Raw genomic sequence first — 27,129 nt, forward strand, 5'->3', positions numbered from 1 at the left:
AAGTACTCAGGACTATTTTTATCAAAGTACTAGTTATCACTGGTTTGTGGTATTTTCGCACATAACAAGCATCGAGACGGGGACGAGTCTTCGTGGAGGTTACAGAAAGGGGCGAGTGGTTACGAATGATAACAAGCATCGAGAAGGGGTCGAGTCTTCGTGGAGGTTACAGAAAGGTGACGAATGCATATTTACTTCCAGTTTGTTTTGAAGCTCCCAGTTTGTTTTGAAGCTCCGTTTAGCATGTTTAATTCCTTGCATTCTGTGTTGTGTATGCACATAGATTCTATGAGACTGTGATGTAATTGTGTCACGTGACAGTACCTTATATGGAGATTGCCGGAGGGTGAGTTTCTGTCTGCAGCATGCGTATATGTCAGTTCGATCATTTTGCTTATGATATATCGTCTGTGAATTATATTTTACAATTAATGTAATATGAAGATGAGTTCCACCTTTTGTTTTTATGTCCTTACTACACTGATTTAAGGACAAAATATCAACCGCAATATTACCATAAAAATGCTAATAAGTGTAAATTATATGTGTTAATGAACACATAGTACAAGTAATATTCACAATGTATATCCACCATGCTTTCTTATACAGAAAAAAACGTCTGCAAAATGTGTGATTGTATGTCATTTTTGTTATCCGACTTTGTACTATAGGCCTGTGGCCTCTTCAGTACTGGAATAAAAGAAGAGAAGTAGTATGTCTGTACTAGAATAGATCTACTATTCTTTGGGGTTCCCAGGATAAATTCTTCAACGCCACTTACATGCTGAGATTGACGAAACTCATATGATATAACGATCAGCAGATCATCTTTCTGGGATTCCGTTTGAGAATATACAGGAACGTGCTTGTTTTAACTGTTTACTAGCAGGATTCCGGAGAGCGGAAGGTCGCGGGTTCGATCACCGACCGCGTCATACCAAAAGACGTTAAAATATGGTACTTGTTGGTCCCTGCCTGGCGCTCGGCATTAATTGCTACAACAAGGACTGGTCGGCTCGGAGTCAGTATAATGTGTCTGAGTTGGGTATTCATGCTTCACTGCAGCATGGTGCCTCAGTGGGCTAGCACTATAAAACCAGCTTAAGTCTGGGCTAGTACAAGCAGCCGCAAATACACATACACACGCATGCACGTCGTCATATGAGCGAAATATTCTCAAGCACGACGTTAAACTCAATTTCACCTCACCTTACTAGCAGGATTGGACGGTAATGCGTTTCATCTCATCCATAACGGTCGATGTCCATGATGTGAATCTCCTTGATCATATACACACGGAGTACATTACTGACGGATAGGGGTGAGTGGGGTAGCCTAGTGGTTAAAGCGTTCGCTCGTCACGCAGAAGACCCAGGTTCGAGTCCCCTCATGGGTATAATGTGTGAAGTCAATTTCGTAAACACAAAGGATCAGCAGAAATAATTGGAACATGCCACAAAATCGACAGCAAAACAGCAACTATTTCGTTACTCACTCAAAATACCCCCCACCAACACGTGAGTGCATTACTGACGGATGGGGGTGAGTGGGGTAGCCTAGTGGTTAAAGCGTTCGCTCGTCACGCAGAAGACCCAGGTTCGAGTCCCCTCATGGGTATAATGTGTGAAGTCAATTTCGTAAACACAAAGGATCAGCAGAAATAATTGGAACATGCCACAAAATCGACAGCAAATCAGCAACTATTTCGTTATTCACACGAATAGGTTTATTATCAATCCCAACATCGGTTTCGTGAGGCTCATATTTCACTATGTCAGAGTCGTTCCATACTCTTTAATGCACTCATTTTGTTTCTTCTCCACTGGCATTTCGGGACAAGATGCTGTCCCATGTCTGAACCATCTAAAACCTGGGTTAGTGAGTGTATTTAGCTTTACGCCGCACTCAGTAGTATTCCAGCTATATGGCGGCGGTCTGGAAATAATCTAGTCTGGACCAGACAATCCAGTGATCAACAGCATGAGCATCGATCTGCGCAACTGGGATACGATGACATGTGTCAACCAAGCCAGCGAGCCTGACCACCCGATCCCATTAGTCGCCTCTTACGACAAGCATGGGTTACTGAAGATCAATTCTAACCCGGATCTTTACGGGTCATGTGCTGCATGACTAATCGTATGTCATTGCATGGTCATTCAGGCTATCAGCCATTGGTTTGCATGTTCTGAATTGAACACATGTCCGCAATACAGCTGCAATATTTCTGAAAATTTCTAAAACTAACGTTAATTCATTTTATTGACTCAAAATAAACCCCACCATACAGTGTGCGAAATAGCTACTGGCCCGCTAGCCCGTGGCTAGTAAAACTCCAGTCGGACCAGTAAATCTCCAAAGACACTGGCCCGACTTGCTAGTGAATTTTTATTGGGTCATTTTGTAAATATATCACTCTCTCCGACTTGTTATGGACTTTTAATCATGCAAGATTGTGGCCTGATAAAAATTTCTTCATATTAGCAGCTTAATAATGAAACCGACGTCATGTCGACAATATCTTATTCTCATGTTTTTGAACTCGTTTGCTTAGTTTCTACATTCAATTTCGGGCTGTTGAATTATTTTGTGGGCTGGTAACTTTCAGGCATAGCTAGCCCGACTGGCTAGCAGAATGTTGATACTATTTCGCACACTGCCACCATAATGTTTTCCGTAAACATTCTGAGGTATCAAATACCGAATAACACCCACATTCCTCAAAACAGAAGCTGTGGTGGTACAGCTTACTATTTGCTCGTAGTGTCAAAGAGGGTTCGATTTCCTAAATGGGTACAATGTGTGAAGCCAGTCTCGGCTGTCTCCACCGTGATTTTGCTGGGATATTGCTGAAAACGACGTCAAAAACATATTCATTCGCTCACTGAAACAACATTTTCCCAAGGATCTAAAATATAACTAAAAGTAGGTTTCCAATGATGACAGCAAGCAACAGAAAACCCGCTTCATTCACACTTCCTCTTGAACCTGCTGTTTCCGGTTTTGGGCACTGTCCGTTTTCTCTGTAGGCACCAATACATCCGGCATACGCCATTGCGTGGGCAATGTAGTTCTGCTCATGAACTCCGTGAAACAGATGCGCCATGGCACCATGCGCATATATCCCGACATCCTCTCCGGCATGAGTTTCCGAGGACAATGGAACGGCTGATTGTTGACGGTACAGTCTATCCTCTGACAACAATTCATATGACATTTCGCTGAGTCATTAAATACATATGACTTTTTATTCCTAATCTGTGATATATTCGAGACGAGACTTCGGAATAATATTTTTATCACGTAACGTCAATTTTAAAATCTCCATGTTTACCATGTGGTTCATTTATCAATGGGGTCGTGGGGTAGCTTAATGGTTAAAGCGACCGCTCGTCACGCCAAAGACCCGGGTTTGATTCCCCACATGGGTATAATGTGTGAAGCCCATTCCTGGTGTCCCCCGCCGTGATATTGCTGGAATATTGCTAAAAAGGGGCGTAAAACCATACTCACTCACTCATTTATCAATGAAACATCAGAAATTGTATAAGAATACAAGTTTGGTTGATTGGTTTGTTGTTCAATATTCCAGCTCGTCTGGGCCAGACAATCCAGTGATCAACATCATGAGCATCGATGTACGCAACTGGGATACAATGACATGTGTCAACCAAGTCAGCGAGCCTGACCAACCGAACCCGCTAGTCGTCTCTTACGACAAAAGAGTACACGGGCATGAATGGACCGCTCTGTTTACAATAATGTGCCAAATGGTGCACTCTCGCACTCACTTATCCACCAGCTGCTCCTTATGATATTACCTGTGTCAGTGTCGGTGATGTTGGGGCGGCCGTTGTCGACGATGTTGTGGCCAGGACCATTGCCGTAGAGCAGAGATGTGTATGGAAGACCGTCACTCCCTACATACCCGGTTTTGCCTGGTACAAATTGATATTTGTTGTTAAATGGTCATCCGAAAGAAAGTATTTTGTGTTTTCATTGGTCTGAACAGCCGACGGAGATTCCCGATTGGCCAGATCTTGTCTGGGGTTTCAGTGTACCAATGACGCTTATATAGTGAGACAATATTTAACAAATCTAGTCGTATGTTTTCAGGACTGATCTTAAAGAGGTGCATCTCTTTCACGTTTATCACTTTTAAGAAACCCAGGTGCACCTGTCAACCCTGGGAACATAATATCGGTCAGTCCCGTCATCAAACTAACGATTTGTTGGCACATGTCCACTCTGTAAAACGCTTGTGGAGCTTCCACAACTGGTGCACTCATGCCCCTTTGTTTGTGTTGCTGTTTAACAACGCACTCAGCAATATGACTGCCGTGTGTTAATATTCGAATCTGGACCAGACAATCCAGTGATTAACAGCATGAGCATCGATCGGCGCAATTTGGGATACGATGACATGTGTCAACCAAGCCAGCGAGCCTGACCACCCGTTCACGTTAGTCGCCTCTTACGACAAGCATGGGTTACTGAAGATCAATTCTAACCCGGATCTTCACGGGTCTGTCCACTCTGAAAAGCGCTTGTGGCAGTTCGACAGCTGGTGTAAACAACACACTCATGAGTGTGATCAGTAATATGACTGAAGTGTGTAAAAATTCAAATCTGGATCAGACAATACAGTGATTGATATTATGAACGTAATAGGATACGTGGCATGCATCAACCATGTCAGCGACCCTATCCCGATAGTCACCTGTTACGACAACCATTGGCTGTTGAATATCAATTCTAGCCCGGATCTTCACGAGTATGCGTATGTAGATGTTTTCAGAGTAACAAGAACAGATAAACAAAAATTACAGACGTCAAATGGACGCTGAACTGACCTATACTTTTACACAGGTGTGTTAACCGCCTTAAGAACATTAGACAGGAGAGTGTAACTTCTCTGAAATATTAATGGCATTTTAATTGCGGCAATATTGTATACAGTACCTAATATAGGATTGCCTCTATCAGCGTATCCGCCGACTGTGAAGACGTGAGAGTGGTCGGCGGTGACGACGGTAAGGGTGTCGTCCTCCGACGTCAGTTTGGTTGCCATGGTTACAGCCTCTTCGAAGGCGATGGTGTCATAAAGAGCACGTGCAGCACGTGAGCTATGATGTGCGTGATCAATACGACCTCCTGTGAAGAAAGACAAACGAGTTCACTGATAAATACTACAACTGATGTTGCTGCTGCTGCTGCTACTACTACTACTACTACTACTACTACGGGTAGTCTATAAGGATTTATGGGTGACTGTATTGGGAATTCATGCATTTCGAATTGTATCTACAGGTCTTTGTGACAATTCAAATAATGGTAATAAAGCACACAGCTTTATGGATAACATCTTCTTGTTTATTGCAAAGAGCTCTGCGCAATAAACAAAAAGTTATTATCCATACATTTGCATGCTTATTATTAACTCACCAACTTCTAGAATGCCGAGTGTAAAGTTTTGTTAAGAATTCGCCAATTTTCAATGAGTTTTATCACTTTTATTGAACATCTGATAAGTGTTAATTGGCACGGCTCCCACCGCCGAAAGCTATGAAATACACAATGCCATTTTAGAAAGTGGTCAAATGTAACATATGTTATATTTGGGATTACACTTTGTGCTGGCGATTAGGTGCCTGACTCTGAGGGTGTGGGTTCGAATCCCGGAGGGGACTCAACCCAAAAACAATACTAGAATCTGTACTTTACTGAGAAAGTGTAATCCCAATATAATATATGTTACATTTGACCACTTTCTAAAATGGCATTGTGCATTTCACATTTATTGAACTCATTACACTAATCTTTCCATAGTTGCGAATATGTTTTACAATACGACAGGTCATGTGTAAACAGTTCCTTTAAACAGTGTGGAATATTTTGCAAAATCTAGTTTGGAACAGTTGACTGAAGTAAGTGGCTACATTTACACTACTGAGTCTACACTTTTGATGGGTAGTATATTAGCTGGGATCAGCTGACTCATGTCAATAGAAGGATACCTTCAACAAGTAGAAAGAAGCCATCTGGATCCTTCTGCAATATCTGGACAGCTTTCTCCGTCATCTGGCCGAGGGATGGCTCCCCTGCCTCGGAACTTGTAGGACCATCCCGCCGGTCAATCTCGTAGTTCATGTGAGTGTCCGAAAAAAGGCCTTCAACCAAAAAAAACAATGATTATGCTCTTGGTTTGCGAGCAAAGCTCACTGATAACAAAAAGAAAGCCCTTATAACTTTTAAATTATTATTTTTTTTATGTAAAGGATGTCGTTTTGTTTATTAAAAGTGTCGGTGGCTATGGTGTCAATGTTACACGAGTTACCTCCCTTACGTTTTCCCGATGTTCTCAAATTGATTGGGAAAATGTTGGGCGGATAATTTGCCATAGCACGGGAATGAATCAAGGGGTTAGTGTAGGTTTACGGAAAGGCGAGCCCTGGAGCTATTGATGATTCAGGTTTACTCGTCGTGACGAAACAGATACTGTACAACAAAGTCACACCAACCACACTCTCACCCAAGGTGGCGGTGGGGTGGCCGAGTGGTTAAAGCGTTCGCTTATCACGCCGCAGACCCCGATTCGATTCCCCTGATTTGAAGCCCATTTCTGGTGTCCTCCGCCGTGATATTACTGGATCATTGCTAAAAGCGGCGTAAAACTAAACTCACAGACCCACTCACTCACCCAAGAGAAAGTCCACCGACTCTGGTTCAACTTCATCAAAGCTTGTAAGATTCCACACGTACTGGTGGTTTGCGTTAAGCTCAGCCTTATTTCCAAGCCAGTCCTGTAACAAAAGTAATGAAACTTTGTGAGATTAAATATATTTTTTCATTCACTACCAAGCTGTACATATATGTTAAAGTAGGTGAGTGAGTGATTATGGTTTTACGCCGCCTTAGCAATATTCAAGCAACATCACGACGGCGGACACCAGAAATGGGCTTCACACGTTGTACGCATATGGGGAATCGAACCCGGGTCTTTGGCGTAACGAGTGAACGCTTTAACCAGTAGGCTTCCCCACCGCCCCTCTTATATACTCTTCATAAAAAAGAAACTTGACATGTTGTTTTGGAGTTGACTTACTGAGTGCATATAACTGATTCAAACATGACATCATTACTCAGTTACAGTGAAATCATCACTTTTCCAAACATCACAATTTCCAAAACATGATTATCCAGAAAGTGTTTGGTAAAACCACATAGGGCTATTAAAGCCAGAGTAAAATGTCAGTATCTTGTGTGACCACCAAGAACATCGATAACAGCTTGGCAGCGGTGACCAGTAGAAGAAAGGAGATGCCGACTTCTGTCTTGAGGAATGTTTTGATACACTTGCTGAAGTGCTGTGTCCAGTTCTTGTAGTGTCTGAGGTGGCGGATGTTCAATGGGGCACAAATTCGATGATCGAGAAAGCCAAGGTAACAACTGAACATTGTTTTGCTGGAGGAAGACCTGTCAAACACGTGCAACGTGAGGTAGAGCACTGTCATGCTCCAAAGATCACGTTGATGTAGGGAACGACGTGACGTTGAACTGGTCTTCTGGCAAAAAGTCTGGCTTTCCATAGCCAATTGCGCACTGTCTATTCGGAGATTCGGAGCAGTCCAGGGATTTGGATTGTTGTGGAAGATGCGGCCGTGGTGTTTGAACGAAAATGGCTCAACCGGATGTAGCGATCCTGAGCGGCGGTGGTAACTCCAGGTCGACCTGACCTGGGTCTGTCATTAACACTCCCAGTATTTTTGTATCGGGTCCATAGGTTTGAGATGGTCCGTCTGGACACGCTGAAGTGCCTTGCCACATCATGCTGCGATGTCCGTCCTTGTAAACGGCCGATGGCGTTGTGTCGTTGAGCCTCTGTCAGTCTTTTCATTCTCTTGTCGCCTATAGTGGCTTAAAGCAATGCATGTGGAGTACCATTGATGCGGCTTTTTAAAGCCTACAGTCATATGCTTCAGCTCAGGGTGATACACAATTCCATGATGCTCGTGCCTTTATGTAGGGTACGTTTTAGCGATTCACTACAGACGTGAGTGTAACGTTAACGTTTTGTTAAACGTTTCTTTTTACAAACGTTTTGTCGTCGGCAACCATTCCCCCACAAGCTGGGATTCAGCATGGATTGGTTTGTGTCAAATATTTCCCTAAAATTCAAATTTGTCCTGTGTCAAGTTGCTTTTTTGGAAGAGTATATTAAGTACATCCGTTGAAATTGATTTGACCTCTGTCAAAGAATAAACTTTCAAGCATGGACTTTAGTGAAATAGGTAAATTTAGAACGGGTGAAACGGCCAGTAATAGATAATTGATAGTTTTTAACCTGCGAAAAGTATCCAAGGTGATTTTTAAAATACAGAACGTCAAGGTATCAATTATCCTCCAAAACACATTCCAATGGCCGTTAATGGCGAAACAGAAATGAAAATTGTATGAATGTTCTTGAAAGAAATTGCAAACAGGTTTTCCTATTTGAGCAACAATAACTGACCTCATAATGTTGAGTTGCTTGAAACAACAAACAATAGATGTATAATTTAACTTTGTGTAAGTTTTTACCTATGAGACGCTGATCCCTTAAAGCATATAGTTCAATCTCACATTGTTTGGGTTAAACCCGGACTAAAAGACCCGCACGCATCAGTATTGCAACTATACGACGTCGTTTTGTAAATGGACCAGACAATCCGGTGATTGATGACGTGTGCAACGGTGAACATAGCCGGATTATGATGAAACGAAGTAAACGATCACCAAGTCTGACAACCTGAACCACTGAGCCACCCCAGCATACCTTGAATCCGTGCGGGATAAATCCCCTGTGTCACAAGGATGGTGGTTATGTAATAATAAGCATGTGTTATCCTCCGCCAACAACCCCCATGAATACCTCGATAAGGTCACGTCCATCTCGGCGTCCGTTGGAAGAATAATTCTTCCCAGTTTCAGGGTCGATCGCTGAAGCAGGCCGGAAATATCGCCTTCCACCCCCGAGGATGACCTGTAACAGCATGATAAAGATTCTGTGATAACTTGTATTATATATAATATGTGTGAGTGCGTGTATGTATCTCTGTCACACACACGCACGTACTCACGCATGCACGCTCGCACCCATGCGCGCCCATACGCACACAAACATGTATTTGAAGAAATTCATTTAAATTTAGTACTTAAAATGGGCTTCTGTGTATGTCGTTTTATCGCTCAAATAATGCCGATGTGATGTAACGTTTTAATTAGCAATATTGCAGCTTTTGGCGGCTACATACATGCATACATACATACATACATACATACATACATACATACATACATACATACATACATACATACATACATACATACATACATACATACATACATACATACATACATACATACATACATACACACACACACACACACATACACATACATACATACATACATACATACATACATACATACATACATACATACATACATACATACATACATACATACACACACATACTACATACATACATACATACATACATACATACATACACACACACACACACACACACATACATACATACATGTCTACGTTATTTGTGATGGACACATAAAACTATCACGTCAAAATGTGTCATGGACAGCGCTGCCTCAAAGTTCAATTACGTGCACACATGGGAAACGCGTGACAATGCACGTGATCACACCTTATTTGGTCACACGTGTCGAACCATGTGTGCATTGCGTTAAACACGCGTGCTCTCTCGTCGGTCCCGGGAGTGATCAAGACTCATGCTTAAAGGAGGGACAGTTGTCAGCTGATACTAAAAGCTGGGGTGTATTTGTGCAAGGGATAACACTTCATGATAAGTACATGTTGTAAATACGGATTAACCTACTGAAGTCTGGAAGGATTTCGTCACAACTGACAACACGTACTGTGACACCGATACGGCACTGTGCATATGCTTCCAGGTGTATTATCAATGTTCCCCAGCTACTGTGCCAGATGGGGTAGCCAATTGGTTAAAGCGTTCGATCGTTGCGCCGAAGACCCGGGTTCGATTCCCCACATGGGTACAATGGGTGAAGCCCATTTCTGGGTATGATATTGCTGGAATATTGCTAAAAGCGGCGAAAAACTAAACTCACTCACTACTGATCCAGATCTTTAAGAATGCAGACTCGCAAAACACAACAATGAAACTGAAATGTAACGCCCTTCCAACTGAAGTTACCTTTGTTTGTTTGATTGTTTGTTGGCTTTGGTTTGGGTGTTGTTTAACGTTGCACTTAGCCATATTCCAGCTATATGACGGCGGCCTGTAAATAATCGAATCTGGACCAGAAAATCCAGTGATCAACATCATGAGCATCGATCTACGCAACTTTGATACGATGACATGTGTCAACCAAGTCAGCAAGCCTTACCATCCAACCCCGTTATTCGCCACTTACGACAAGACCAGTTCTAATCCGGATCTTCACAGATCGTTCGTTTGAAATATTCAAGCCATATGATGACGGCCAAGAAATAATCGAAACGGGACCAGACAACCCAGTGATTGGAATCATGAGCATTGATCTACGTAATCAGAATACGATGACATCAAACAAGTCCGCGAGCCAGATCTGAGTTACACCAAGCATCGGTTGATGAAGACATTTTCTAACCTCCCTTTACCGTTCAGAAACATAAATGAAAAAGTCAGTTGAGAGCGCCATTAAATACTTGACACGTGTGCTACACTTGATCTATTCGAGAATGTACAAAACCAAGCGTTTCACATGCGTCACCATGTGTTATCAATGCATTTAGAGGACTGAACTTCAGGTAAGTTATACCTGTCGTGTCACGTTGTAGCCTTAACCCAAGGGAAAGTGAATACCGTGTCATTCATGTTGTTGTTTAACGCTGCACTCAGCAATATTCCAGCTATATGACAGCGGTCTATAAATAATCGAGTCTGGACCAGCCAATCCAGTGTACAACAGCATGAGCATCGATCTACACGTCTAGACGATGACACGTCTTTCATGTACCTTATTATTGCCACACCGCTGGCATCGTCATCTGTTGTGTCTCCAAGTAAATGCACCACCCCCGCGTATTTCTACTTTAATGGGGGCGGTGGGGTAGCCTAATGGTTAAAGCCAATTTCTGGTGTGCCCCACCGTGATATTGCTGGAATATTGCTAAAAGCGGCATAAAACCCAAATCACACACTCACTCTACCTTAATGATATATATCTGTTAGGTCGAATTTCTGATAAGTGGAAGTATTTACGTGGGTCAACTTTTACGTATTGGGGAAAATACACAATACCTTGATGCCGGCAGGCTGTGGGCGAGTCAAAATATAACGTCACGCTGGCATTTTGGGGCGAGACCACATGTTCGTACATAAACACAAATGAGTGAATATGGTTTTACGCCGCTTTTAGCAATATTCCAGCAATATCACGGCGGGGGGATACTAGAAATGGGCTTCACACTCAGCAACATTATATGTAATATATATATTGCTGTACCCATGCGCGGAATCGAACTCGGGTCTTCAGCGTGATGAGCGAACGCTTAAACCACTAGGCTACCCAGCCGCCCCTTAATTAATCGTGTTCCTTATAAACGCAGTTTACTGTGTGAGGGAGTGAGTTTGGATTTACGCCGCGTTTTGCAACATTCCATCAATATCACGACAGGGCGGTGGGGTAGCCTAGTGGTTAAAGCGTTGGCTCGTCACGCCGAAGGCCCGGGTTCGAATCCCCACATGGGTACAATATGTGAAGCCCATTTCTGGTGTCCCCCGCCGTGATGTTGCTGGAATATTGCTAAAAGCGGCGTAAAACCAAACTCAGTCAGTCAGTCAGTCAATATCACGACAGGGACACCACAAATGGGCTTCACACATTGTACCCATGTGGTGAATCGAACCCGGATCTTTGGCGTGACGAGCGAACGCTTTAACCACTCGGCTACCCCATCGCCCCAATTTACTGTGTTACTGTTCGCATTCGCTCACCTTGATGTCTGGATTATCGTCGACGAGTTGTTTGGCGATGTCGGAACATCCTCCCGTCACTGACGTCATCTCGGAGTCCCCCCTCCCAACCGCGTTCTGCTACGTGAGCGTACGCTGCAGCTGGTGTCGCGTGGGTAATGCGAGTTGTCGTCACTATGCCAACGGATTTACCTGTATTTGGAAGTTCAAGCAATAATAGTCACACTCGTTATGGGGCGGATTACTTACTAATGAGGCTGTTTATATCGAGTAAAATTCGACATCACTCACTGCACGTCACATCATCATGATGAACACTCTAGTGTGAGTGAGTAAAACAGGCATAAGAAGGAATCGTCTCCTGGCGGTAACAAAGGACGCCAGGAAATGTTTGTTTCTTATGCCTATTTTGTCAACATGTGAAACTTGTTTTAAAATACCACTGAAATAGCTACGAGATAACTTGAAGAGGTAAATTCGGACAGAATTGATACTACGAGTATACTCGTGGTGGCAATCAACGTGTTACGCCGCTTTTAGCTATATCAGTACTAACATGAGTACTTTAATAGCGCCTCATCAACATCAGGGACATGCTCTAAGCGCATACAAGTTACAGCTCAGTATTGCCCCGGATAACCCGAGCTGTCTGTTAGGTGCTAGAAGGTTATAGTCATATGACGTATCCCACCGGGTACCCATTTTCTGCTGGGTGAACAGAGGCAATTTTTAACAAACTCACTTGCCTAAGGTTGGACCACATGTATCACACGTACTTCGTTGTGGGGCAGGACTGAAGTGTTAGAAACTCTCAGGAGTCAAGCTGCCAAACAGGGTCATAAATCCAAGGACTCTCCACGCCCAACGTTGCTTAACTTCAATTGATTTGTGACCTGAGCTCTATGCACAGGAACACGTACCATTACCAGAACAAAATCCACAGAAATGCGACTGTGTCGAAGAAGACTCGGGCATGTTGGGTTTTTTTAACAGACAAGAGAAGTTGGTTACATATACTTAACGAAAGATTCAGTTAGGGACAGTTGGGTGCTATATTTTGACTTGTACTAGATTTAGACAGAAAGATCTGGAACGTACTGCAAGGTACTGGTCTGTCATAGTGTATGGAAGAAATTTCTCGGGTATAACAAGGGAGCTATTGCCCCTCTTCTCAGACGACATTTTAAGTTGACAGAAGACCAGCACTGTGAATATTACCATCACTGTATTTATTGCTTTAGCCACTGCTCGTGTATTGTATTGTAATTTGAGGGGCGGTGGGGTAGCCTAGTGGTTAAAGCGTTCACATGTCACGCCGAAGGCCCGGGTTCGATTCCCCTACAATGTGTGAAGACCATTTCTGGTGTTCCCCGCCGTGATATTGCTGGAATATTGCTAAAAGAGGCGTAAAACCAAACTCACTCACTCACTCACTGTTACATTTTGTACTGTCACAAACGCTTCCTGGTTACGGAACAATCGCGTGTTTCCAAAGTGTCTTTCCAGACATTCGTCATCTACCACCACCAGACCGCACTATGATAATACCACTAATTTATGGTCACTCAGCACTGAGTTATATTACAGTGGTAAACTGAGACGCCTCTTGACAGCTGTTTGTTAATCATAAAACTGTAATAGTCATATACCCGCCATGGTTAGTATAAGGGACACCTCTAGGGTAGGGTTGGGGTCGTGGTGGTCTGCAGAACACAAATCGCGATATCATTCTGATGGTTCTGTGAAATACTGCCCTATGAAGATGTCAAGCTGATACAAGATAGATACGCCCCAAGTTGTATTCTTCGCCCTTCCTAATCAGGACTCCATGATTTAGCTATACTCATAGAAACGATTAAGGGAACACATGGAAGTTCAAGTGTCCTTATTCTTTTCCACGTTTCTTCACAGGGTGTGTATTGCACTGTGTGTGAAATTCTGGAAATAAATAAAGTAACCGAAGGCAAATGTTTCGTAAAGCATGACAAGTGTCGAACTTTTCCCTTATGTTTATCCTTTCAGCCCTAGCTACAACAGACAGTGAGTGAGTGAGTGAGTGAGTGACTGTAGTTTTACGGCGCACTCAGCAATATTCCAGCTATATGGCGGCGGTCTGAAAACAATCGAGTCTGGACTATACAATCCAGTGATCAACAGCATGAGCATCGATCTGCGCAATTAGGAACCGATGACATGTGTCAACCAAGTCAGCGAGCCTGACCACCCGATCCCGTTAGTCGCCTCTTACGACAAGCATGGGTTACTGAAGGTTCATTCTAACCCGGTCCTTCACGGATACCACAGACAGTGAACAAATCAGTCGGCATTATTTGGAGTGCGTGAATGGTTTGACGCCGCTATGAACAATTCTCCAGTTATATGACGGCGTATCAGGTTAATATTATAGCCAAACCCGAAGTGAATAATGTCTCAGACGTTTACCACACCGGTGATATATATAGGCATGGTGCTGACAAACCTAGACACATCGCGGCGAACCGGGATTCGAACCCAGGACCATTGGGTATTGCGTGCTTGCTGACTGACTGAATTGGGTTTTAAGCCGCTTTTAGCAATATTCCAGCAATATCACGGCACGGGAGACCAGAAATGGTCTTCACACATACTATGGGGAATCGAACCCGTGCCTTCGGCGTGACGAGCGAACACTTTAACCACTAGGCTACCCAAACTCCCCCTTTGCGTGCTGAAGGGATTTAACTCTACACAACAAATTACACAGGTTTGAAACAATGTTTGTCATAAAGCTCTAAGGGTTCAACCTGCTGTCATAGCCCAGTCGGCTATAGAAGTGACTTTGTATTTCAAGGTCGCTTCACAGTCTCCCCGCGCAACGCGGCCGTCCACTCCAAGTGCCCCGTAGTTGTTCTTGATGCCGGAGAGCATTGCTGTTGCGGTTGCTGCAGAGTCCGTCGTCTGCTTGTCTATACTGTACGTCTAATTGAGAAGAGCAAAGACGGTTGGTTTCAGCAGTGCTTAATGACAGCATGTACAACACAGGACGAAAAAGATGGATTTCACACATTTGAAATGTATGTAAAAAGATATGGAAAAATTTGTCCACAACGAAACTCAAACCTGCATCATCTGGACTCTGTGACTCCAGTCCGTTTGATTTTACTTGAGACCGATGAATTGCTCACTAACACAAAATCTAATAATTGCAACCAAACCAAATTTTGTACAGTCACATGAAATCGACAACTCTGATGATTTGTCTCATAATTTTGGACACTCGAATTAAAAAGTTGTTTAACAAACGATCATTATTTTGTTGTCACTTTTTCGCTATTTGTTACGCAAGGGGGGACCACTTGCTAGTACAACATTGTCGCGTTTTGATTGATATTTTTTATTCATCCTAAAGGCGACAATGCGACAATTTTCAAGGACAAAATATATCGCGCAGTCGCATTGTCGCTCCATCGAAGTGTGAAAAGAGCCATAAAATGCGCGACAACACAATGCGACATATTCATTATGTGAAAAACATGTGTTTGAATTCCGATACTGACGTAAGCAAGCCAAATAATTGATCAAATCGGAATCGATCCACCTACCCTGGACATTGCAACATTGGGAAATTCCTCAAAACTGAGAAGAGTCTCCTCCCCTCCCCTGATTTATTCATCAGTTGACCTTTGTGGACTCTGGCGGCGAATGTGGTAGATATCCCCATTCCATCCCCAACAAACAGAATGATGTTCTTTGCGGTCTTTTCGATAGGTTTCTGGGCCTTGGCTCTGTTGAGTTCCCCGGCAGCGACGTCATTCCAGTAGCTCGGAACTGAATTCACAGATAAAGAAGCATTTGTAGAAATGGTAGGTGTGTCGCAGTCTCACTGTTGAAACACCTTGTCAATTGAAAAAGATTCGAAGTCCGGAAATCATTATGATGTTTTACTGTATTAGGATACTTGGAAGTTCATAGGTGACTGACGTACAGTCAACTCTCGTTAATCCGACACTCATTAATCCGACAATCACGTTAATCCGACAAAAAATTAGGGAACCATTTAAAACAGTGATAATTACTCTCGTTAATCCGACATTCTCGCATTCCGACTCTGACACACCAATCTAGCAGCTGATTATTGTAAATACAGTGTAAAAACATTCGTTAATCCGACAATCAACACAGCCAGTTGCATGATCCGACCGTATACAAACAATCACACGTGAGTGATAATTAGCGTGTGCCTTACTGGCTGCTTGACAGCGGCGTCAGTGAACATCAAACTTGTTAATTAGAAACACAGGATAATTAATTGAGACGATTTAATCAAGAAATAACAGTGGAGCGAGCTGTATAAAATGTTTATGATACAACCGACGTGAGTTTTCATCACAAGATATTGGTCACGAGTACACCACCTGCTAAGCGACCCCTTGTAGAAGTTACGCCATTGATCAAGAAAGAAATCTCCTTTTGAAGAAAGACAAACCCCAGACAACACAACAAGAAGTCATCACTTTTGCTGAGCATAAATGTGATGTGAAGATTCGACGATCAACCGTATCTGACATCCTGAAGCAGTCTGCTTAGTGGTTGAGCGTCTCTATGACTGATTCCAATGCTTCAAGCTATCTGAGGCCAAAACATCGTTGAACACTTTGCAAACATTTCTGACACACCACTTAGATGTGTTTGATGTTAATGACCATCAAAGATTTTTTCAAGTTATAAATTATATATGTTATGATACACGCCTGAGTGTACATTAGACGTCCACATGATATTATGGAATTAGTTGTATGGAAACTGTAACATCCACATGGCAGCTGATATGCGGTAAAACAAATTGAATTTTTGTGTGGTCAGGAACTGAAGATCCGGAAAATGGCAGCTGATATAGATCGGTAAAACGAAACGGGTATATGTATGTTAATGCCATCATGAAATATTAATAAATGAAAACAAGTATGTATGTTCAGAAATGAAGAAAGTCTCAGGGCTCCTTTTCATTATATTTTTTTTTTTCAGTAAAATATGTTCATTTCAGAGACTAGTTGTTACATTTGGTACAACCACGTTTACATTTTGTTTTTCGCGTGTGCGTGTGCGTGTCTGTCGCGCGTGCGTAACATCAGCCATGTGCTATATATTGTGACTAAATTTGAGGTGCCTTTGTCTTCGTTATAACATCAGCCACTGTATTTTGAAATGTACATTCTCAATTTACTTTAGGTACATTATTCCCAGGTCGATAATTCAGTAATAGAGGGATATTGTTTGACTGGTAGCTGTAGCAAGTATCGTTGTTTTCGATAGTAGTTTTCTTTGAAGTGTGAGTGTGTGAGTGAGTATGGTTTTACGCCGCTTTTAGCAACATTCCAGCAATATCACGGCGCGGGGACACCTTAAATGGTACCCATATGGGAAATCGAACCCGGATCTTCAGCGCTTTAACCATTAGGCTGCCCCACCGCCCCTTCTTTGAAGGAGGACGAATACTGCCAGACAAAATTGTTTTGTAACTCAATTTGGAACTTTCCTCACCCTGGGCTCGATTCTTTACATGGGTACGGGGCGGTGAGGTAGCCTAGTGGTTAAAGCGTTCGCTCGTCACATCGAAGCCCATTTCTGGTGTCCCCTGCCGTGATATTGCTGGAATATTTCTAAAAGTGGCGTAAAACCAAACCCACTCACTTACTCTACATGCGTACACAGTTTAACGCCGACTTCTGGTGTTTCTGTCGTGCTATTGCTGGAATATTGCTAAAAGTGGCATAAATCCAAACTCACTAACTCTACATGCGTACACTGTGTGAAGCCCATTTCTGGAGTACCCCCGCCGTGATTTTTCTAATAGGGGTGTACAAATCAGCTCATTCTCTAATGTGGGGCCGTATGCATGGTAATCGTTCAGTCGATATTTAATGACAAAAACATGAACACGGCAACTAAATGTCCTTGAGGTTTCAAACAATACAGTTTGTTTTGTAAACCGTCATTGTTATAATGTCTAGACGCGGCTGAAGGTCAAGTCGAAGGTCTTATCGGTAAATATAGGTCTTTTCACGCATTCCCAAGGAAAGCCATTGTAATATTCTAGAAATTCCGTGATTGACGCAATGTTTTCTTTCTGAAAGGTAAGACTTGATTGACGGATAGTTGGCGCTTTTTGTCAGCTGCATATCAACAGATTTGCCATAAAATATCTGTTCAAGGCTGAGTAACCATTAGGTGGTTGTCGATGTTCATGAAAAAACAGCATATTAATAATATGGATTTAGCAAAACTCCGGGAACACAAGAGACAATATACCTTTGGAATTTGAACAAAACCTTACAAACGTTTTCAAAACTGGGCTAAAAAACAGTTGTCGAAACACAGCAAACCAAACACGAAAAAACACAATTACCATTACGACTTTTCACAGACAGCCGCTGTATAGCTGGAATATTGCTGAATGCGGTGTAAAACTAAACTCACTCACTCTCTCACTTTAGACAACGGCAAACATTGTTTGTATACTATCTTTTGCCCGGTAGTGTAGTTTATTAAACTCGGGCACACTAGTTCTGTGGAAGTTGATGTGGAAGTCGATCCGATTTGGTATGTTGGTTGGTGTTGTTTAACGCCGCACTCAGAATATTCCAGTTATATGGCGACGTAAAATAATCAAGTCTGGATCAGACAATCCAGTGATTAACATCATGAGCATCGTTCTACACAATTGAGATACGATGACATGCGTCAACCAAGTCTGCGAGCCTCACCACCCGATCCCGTTAGTCGCCTCTTACAACAAACATGGGTTACTGAAAACCAATTCTAACCTGGGTCTTCACGGCTCCGACCTGAATCGAAACCTAATATTCATATGAAGTCATTGTCCATGGGGTCCAGCTTTGAATAGGCTCCAAAGAACCTGTGCTTTTCGTACAAGGCGACATTGTGGATCGCATAGTCAGCTTCGGTGACCTGCATTTCATTGTAATCCGACCAATGACCTGTTTAGTATTTAGTAGAGTTTAACGCTAAACAACAATCAATTGACTCTGGACCGGACAATCAAGTGACTGTGATCATGAACATCGATACATGTAATGTGGCTACAACAGACCAAGTCACTGAGTCTTGGCACCGATCGATTTAGCATACCGCAAGCGTCAGTTGCTGGGTCTGTGATCTTACATTGATCCCACGGTTTTTTGTTGTTGATGTCACATTATTTTTTATTATAAATTTGGTGAAACAAAACCAGTGTCATATATAGAGGATACTAAACGAGATTCGGTGTAATACCAATTTTATTAAACGAGTCAATGAATTGGTATCAAACGAGCGAAAGCGAGTTTGATACTAAATCTTTCACGAGTTTAATAAAAATGGTATTTCACGGAAGCGAGTTTAGTATTCTGTTTATTACTCTCCAACATAAACTGATAGAAACTGCCTACATTGTGACGACTGTCATATCAATTTTCCGCGAGTCAAGCAAGGTCTAATACCATTGTGACAGAGGTATTAGCATTGTGACGTCATAACTGTAACCATTAGGACGTCATACGTCTAGCGATATTACACTAGTGTAATATTACCGTAAAAATATTACACTGCAGTATCTTCCACGGGCGAGTAATATCATATATATAAAATCATATAAATACAGAAACATGTGCACATATCACTTTTGCCTTGCAACCATTGTTTCTGTATTTAGTCGTCCGTGACGTCTTTAAACAATTGAACGTGACGTCAATGAAGGCGACCGTCAAGCTTGCTTACCGTGTTTTACTGCACAAAAAACATGAATGAAATGCATAATAAAGAAATTATTTATTACACTCGAGCAAGTGTGTCATATGGCTTATGCCAAAGTCGTGCAAAAGTATTTATTGCCCTCACTACCACTCTACAGTTTCACCCTTTTTTCTTATAAGTCGTATCACACTTGCTCGTATAATAATTTCTATATCGAACATATCGGGGTTCATATTTTTCATACGATGCCCTAGGGCAAAATATCACTTTGTCATGGTGACGTGACGTCATGAACAGTGCCATGACGTCACGTTTCTTCTGCGACGTTGCGTTCTATATGCGGCGACGGCGGGTAGCCAGCCTATGTTTGAAAGTAGATTTTGGTTTATTTTCCTCAATTTGACGACTTCGGTAATAAACAGGATATTATATGAGTGCCCACATCATACTATGTTTACGACGCTCGTGCCTAAATATCGGTATATCCCTCGCTCTCGCTCGGGAAATACCAACATTAAGCCACTCGTGTCGTAAACATAGTATGACATGGGCACTCATATAATATCCTCTATTTATCATCCACAACTGTGTACCACTGGAGATATTGCTTGTGTGAGTAGATTTTGTACAATGCCCTGATGTCATCAATTACATGTTTCAGAATACTATGACGTCACACACTTGATGACGTCACAATGGTATGCCATCGCTGCACTGCAAGTCTAATGGCAGTACCGTGTTCAGAGATGTGCATGTTTCAACTAATGAAGAGTGATGTTTTATGATAAATAGAATCTCACCCTCGCGTCTACTGATATGAAATATATCAAGCCTCGGATATTTGTAACTTTATCAAGTCGTGTTGATATAAATGATATCGGAAGACACATGGGTTACATTCTCTCTATATAATAAACATTAAGGCTTGAAATAACCCGTAGAGAAAGTGGAATCGTCGCCAGAGTAAAACCTAAAGTGTCCATTCTTCTCCCAATGATTTCGATCAGTCTCACCCATCCCAGTCAGTTTTAGGTTTGATTCCCACGTGTATCGTGAGGGAAACCTAATTCTGATGTGACCATCGGGACGGTGGGGGTAGTCTAATGGTTATAGACCCGGGTACAATTCCCCACATGGGTACAGTATGTGAATCCCAGTTCTGGTGTCCCCCGCTGTGACATTGCTGGAATATTGCTATAAGCAGCGTAAAACTAAACTCACTTACTCATTGATGTAACCGTCAAGTGAGTGAGTGTGGTTTTACGCCGCTTTTAGCAATTGCTCGTATTCCAGCAATATCACGGCGGGGACACAAGAACCCAGGTTTTCGGCGTGACGAGACAACGCTTTTACCACTAGGCTACCCAACCGAGTGCCAAGAGAGACAAGAAATCCAACTTTTCACTTTTAACTACCAATCGACTCGGCTTTTAGCAGAACTTACTTCTGGACGTAACCCGTGAAGATCCGGGTTAGAATATTGGCCTTCAGTAACCCATGCTTGTCGTAAGAGGCGACTAGAGGGATCGGGTGGTCAGGCTCGCTGACTTGGTTGACACATGTCATCGGTTCCTAATTGCGCAGATCGATGATCATGCTATTGATCACTAGATTGTCTTGTCCAGACTCGATTATTTACAGACCGCCGCCATATAGCTGGAATATTGCTGAGGAAAAAAAGTAACTCACTCACTCTGGACGTAGAAAGGGTTTCATGATCTTTTTTTCTTAATTACGTTTAACGATTAAAAAGAGAAAGTGCAATGAAGAATAAAATCCTACAGTACTGATGTACCTTGACTATTGCTTTTCTTTGAAATACATTAATTATTCACCCAATCAATGAATAAATTATTTTAAATATTCTCTATAATCTGATGATGTGCACTTACGTGTTTCGTCTTGACAGGTTCCTTCCGCCACGAAATACATGCATATAAGAAGTACGTGTAACATTGTCACTATTGTCACCTTGATGTCCACTAGTTTCGACTGACCAGCGGTGTTGTCCGGGTTGGGATCTCACCAGTCTGAGTGGCGGCTGGATCTGCAGGACTTACTTACACCCTTATGACGGCTGCGTTTTTACGAGCCGTTCTGGTGTAAATGGAGACATTCAGAAACATGTCCAGTGATGAAATATATTTGTGAATATTACGTGATGTCTAAATAGAAAGTAGGTAGTGTGATTGTTATTCTGTATCAGGAATACAAAAAATGTACCTTATATATAGTTTGACGCTTCTTTTTAAATTTAGGAAACTGAGGGGGGTGTAATATTAAAATCTGAACGTTTCTTGCTACAAGAGCTCATGAACCTGTCAATATGGCGACGCACAAGTTGAGTTGTTGGAGTGACCCGTAAAGATCCGGGTTAGAATTGGTCTTCAGCAACCAATTCTTGTCGTAAGAAGGGACTAAAGGGATATAGAAACTCTCCAGTTTTGCAACCTGGAGTCAAATGACAATGATGTGTTACGATTCATGTTGCGATGGCGCCTTTTCCAATTAAATTATAAAAGTTTGAGTGAGTGAGTTTGGTTTAAAACCGCTTTATACATTATTCCATTTGCATAACGGTAGATAGTGGAATACAGGTCTTACACTTTACCATTAGCAATATTCCAGCAATATCACTGCAGGGGATACCAGAAATGGGCTTCATACACTGTACCCGTGTGTGGAATCGAACCCGGTTTGTCAAGCGTGACAAGCGAACGCTTGAACCACTAGGCTACCCCACCGCCCCGGGCTGACTATGAGCGAGTTTAGTCAAACTTCGCTATAAACAGTAAACCCGACTTACTTAAGTGTCAAAAAACATGTTTCTTTTTCCAAGTAACAATACAATGGTTTTATCCCAAATTAGTCAAAGGACCATACTGTCGCTTTAATCGAAATATCAGAAGAATATCAAAATTGCATATAAGTGTGTCCATGCATGTATCTAATGATTACCTTGGGTGTAGAAACAGCTACCGGTATATCTCAAAACTACTGACACGAACGGTATAATATATCCGAGGAAGACAACAGACGGATGGCTTCAAGTGAAACGAAGACGGATTAATTATTCCAACTACAAAAATGGTAGGATGGACCATGCTGTGTTCAAATTTAAAATATTTACACAGACACGTAATTACTATTTATCAATGTAGGTTGACTGCAATTGTTGTTGACACAGATCAGTCGCGTTCCTGAACAACCACTCGCAAAAACGGGCCCTTATTTACCCATCAAGTTATCGTATATTATGAGAGACACAGACAGAGAAAAGGGGAGGTGGGGGTTGGGGGTGTTGCACGGAGTGTGAGGGGCTGGTGGAAGGGGTAATAAAGGTAGAGTCGCATGTACGAGATTAGCCGTTGTAATGATTTATGACAACAGTTTATAAATCGACAGTGCACGATGGGTTATTGCTGATCTTCACTAGAGTCTCATTACACTATGCACCAGATTCTTGTTTGTGTTGTATAACCTGTTGATGTCCTGGGTCCCGTTTCGCAAAGCTATCGTAACTCTTATACTTTAACATAGACTTACGGCAGTCGTAGCGCTACGACTATCGTAACTCTTATACTTTAATATAGACTATCCTAACTCTTATACTTTAACATAGACTTACGGCAGTCGTAGCTCTACGACTATCGTAGCTCTTATACTTTAACATAGACTATCCTAACTCTTATACTTTAACATAGACTTACGGCAGTCGTAGCTCTACGACTATCGTAACTCCTATACTTTAACATAGACTTACGGCAGTCGTAGCTCTACGACTATCGGAACTCTTATACTTTAACATAGACTATCGTAACTCTTATACTTTAACATAGACTTACGGCAGTCGTACCGCTACGACTATCGTAACTCTTATACTTTAACATAGACTATCGTAACTATTATACTTTAACATAGACTATCGTAACTATTATACTTTAACATAGACTATCGTAACTCTTATACTTTAACATAGACTTACGGCAGTCGTAGCTCTACGACTATCGTAACTCCTATACTTTAACATAGACTTACGGCAGTCGTAGCTCTACGACTATCGGAACTCTTATACTTTAACATAGACTTACGGCAGTCGTAGCGCTACGATCATTGTGAAACGAGGCATCGTAAAACGCAGGTACGTTTCAACAGGATGTCAACATTCAGTCTCAATGTTATATCTGAAAATGTTCATTTTGGCAATTCAGTTGATCACAAGCTCTCGTATATTTTGGCGAGTGAACTGGTACCCTGTCTACGCACAAGTATGTAGTGGACGCGACATCTATCCATACGCACAAGACAGCGAGTTCCAGTTTGGTTGGTTGGTTAAGTTTCTTGGCGTGGAGGTAATAATACGGGGTCATCACGTCAACCTATAATGAGGTGTTCTGAGAAGCGTACATTTAGCATTTTATTGTATAGATAGTCTCTATTCGCCCACATCCCTAATTGCCCACATCCCAATTGGCCCACAAAAACATCAGAGGTTAATTAGGGTCAGACAATGCACCCCTACTCTCATAATGGGGTGTCCTGACAAGGGGGGGATTAGTCTAAAATCACATACATCTCTGAGTTACTTGACAAAGTGCTCTTGTTTCAGTGTTGTGGTAGTTATACAGGATGGAGAAGGAAACTTAGAGAAGATTTCCCAGTCGCCTTCTCCCTGCTGCCAAGCAAGTCTCGTGATACATACATTAGATTGTTTAACTACTTGAAGGACTCTGTGCTTGCTATTGTCGGCGTTGAACTTTCTCCCTCCGTTGTACAGACTGACTACGAAGCTGCTGCTATTGGAGCCACTGAGAGAGTCTCCCCCGATGCAGAAGTCCGTGGATGCTACTTCCACTTCACCCAGGCGGTTTGGCGGCAGGTTTCAGAGAAAGGCCTTGTGAAAACCTACAAGGACAACCGTGCCTTCAACACCCACGTGCGACGTGCTGCAGCACTCCCCCCTCCTCCCAGTGGATCAGATCCAAGATGCCTGGATGGAAGTATTGAACCAGTCTCCCGACGTTGACGGAATCGGCCAGTTCAACGACTACATCACATCTACATGGGTTGACTACGACGCAAGATTCCCACCTCGCATTTGGAATCAACATGGAAACACTGGGCCAAGAACAAACAATCACTTGGAGGGATTCCACCTTGGATTTAAGAAGCTGGTTCAGAAGCACCACCCGAACATTTACGAGTTTGTGATCACAATGAAGAAGCTCGAGACAACAAACAGAGTGGCCAGAAGACAGATTGAGCATGGAGCAGCTGTCCGCCCAAGATCCAGACTCTACAAGAACCTGGACAGCCGCCTGCACAGACTGCAGCAGCAACTGGAAACTGGCAGAAGATCACCGCTACAGTTTCTGGACGCGGCTGGACACCTGATCAAGTTGAACTGAACATTATGAAACTTTGTTACAGAAATAAAAAACAAAATGTAAATTACTTTTGTCTTCATTTGCCCACATCTCAATTCGCCCACATCTTCAAAATAGGAGAGTCCATTCTTCAGTCATAGGTATGACACAAGTTGATCATTATGTAATCCCTAACCAATATGTTGTTTTAAAACTGTGGGCGAGATGGGATGTGGGCGAATAGAGAACATGCCAACTGACTGTATTATGACAATGTTGATAATTAAATAACACTTCACAATTTAATTCTGGAAACACGATACTCTCAGCAATGTGGCCAGTTTCTGAAAAAGGATTTGACAAAATTCAACATGCAGTTGTCATGAATATATGCTAAGGATGAAAAAAAAGGAATATGTTTCTTTCGAAAACTCAAAATTTAAACTCGCCCCTGAGCGAGAATGTTTACCTTTGCTCAAAACACATGCTATATTGGTTGTATATGAATGAAAGCATCCTTTTAAGTACCATGGCACATTTTATTTAAACTTAAATTGGCTAATTTAGAGCGTTATTAGGCGAAATAATATGGTCCATGGGCGTAAATGTAAACTTTTGATAAAAAATCATGCATTGGAGGTTGCATATTAGTCAGTCTCACGCAAATATAATACACTATAGTTGTATCAATTTTTGCCATCGTAAACACACTGAGGAGTATGTTATTCGTGTTCAGGGCCGTTCATATGTGTTGAGGGGGAATTCTATTGTGACCTGACCTCTAATATGATGGGGGCTTATGTCAATAACTTTACTCTACTATCATCTCCACAGAGAATGCAGCTACTGACGTCTCGCCTAAGGTTACATCTATATCTATGCCTCTCTGTCTATAGTGGTTCACCCGTGAAGGTCAGGATAAGAATTGATCTTCAGTAACCCATACTTGTCGTAAGAGGAGGCTAACGGGATCAGGTGGTCAGGCTCTCTGACTATGTGTCAGTAACGATGTCCCTAGAGTGTCTGTGTCTTGGGATTTTCTCTAATAGTTAAGTTTTTTATACATTAATAATGATAATACACATTAAAACTGACTTTCAGTCAATCTGTCAAATAATCAGGCAATTGTAAATTAACTGAAAATTTCAGGCAATATACAAATTGACTGAGTGAATCAGGTAATTTACAAATTGCCTGGTTTTACACATTGACTGTAACACATACAACGAATTGTTAGAACAGAAAGACGGCGATATCTACAATCAACACGCTCTTGCGTGTTCTTATAATTATTAACAAAAATTCCACACTTGAAAACTGAGTCGTATAGTTTATGATTTTATGCGTATTTTGAACACACGACATTAATGGTTGACAATGTCAAGGACATTCGAAGATCCCATGGACGTACTCGACCGATATTTATCGACGGGGTAATAATACTTATGACATAATATACTGCGTACAACCAATAACGAAAGTGTACTAGAAATATGCAAAGTGGTTAGTTATAACATTATTATCCTTAACAGATTATGAGTGAGTGAGTTAAAATTTGAAGTCACATCGGCAGTATTTCAGCCATATTGTGACTATATCAAGTTACATATTCATAATGATTATAGGCATAATAAAAACAGTAAAACAACTAGTTTATCACATATGGAAATTTAAAAACTAATAATAAGATTTAAAACATTTTAACTATACAAAGCGATACAATATAAAAACAGGCTATAGACTGCAAACAACTGAAGGTAGATCACCATACTAGAGACCTTTACAGATTATGATAGATGGATGCAGCAAAGAGGTTTCTGTGACTCTAGCACTCAGGCTGGTAAGGTTTTAGCAAGCACCTTGTCATATTTACAGGTGAGGTGAGGTGAAATTGGGTTAAACGACGCTCTAACCACTACACCACGGAGGTGGTCTCATATTTACAGACAGAGAGAGGGATTTCTCCCAGGACATGCTGCCTAGTCGAACCCAAAAACACTGAGCGATTGATTGTTGTGTAATGCCGCACT

General features: G+C 42.0%; 1 pseudogene; it reads right to left on the reverse strand.

The window, feature by feature from the left end:
• Nucleotides 1-2,597: 2,597 nt before the first annotated feature.
• On the reverse strand, nucleotides 2,598-21,753 carry LOC124290288 (annotated as a pseudogene).
• Nucleotides 21,754-27,129: the final 5,376 nt, after the last annotated feature.

The sequence above is a fragment of the Haliotis rubra genome, unplaced genomic scaffold (genome assembly GCF_003918875.1).
Source record: "Haliotis rubra isolate DU_JTF1 unplaced genomic scaffold, ASM391887v1 Scf460, whole genome shotgun sequence".
In the NCBI taxonomy this organism is placed as follows: Eukaryota; Metazoa; Mollusca; class Gastropoda; order Lepetellida; family Haliotidae; genus Haliotis; species Haliotis rubra.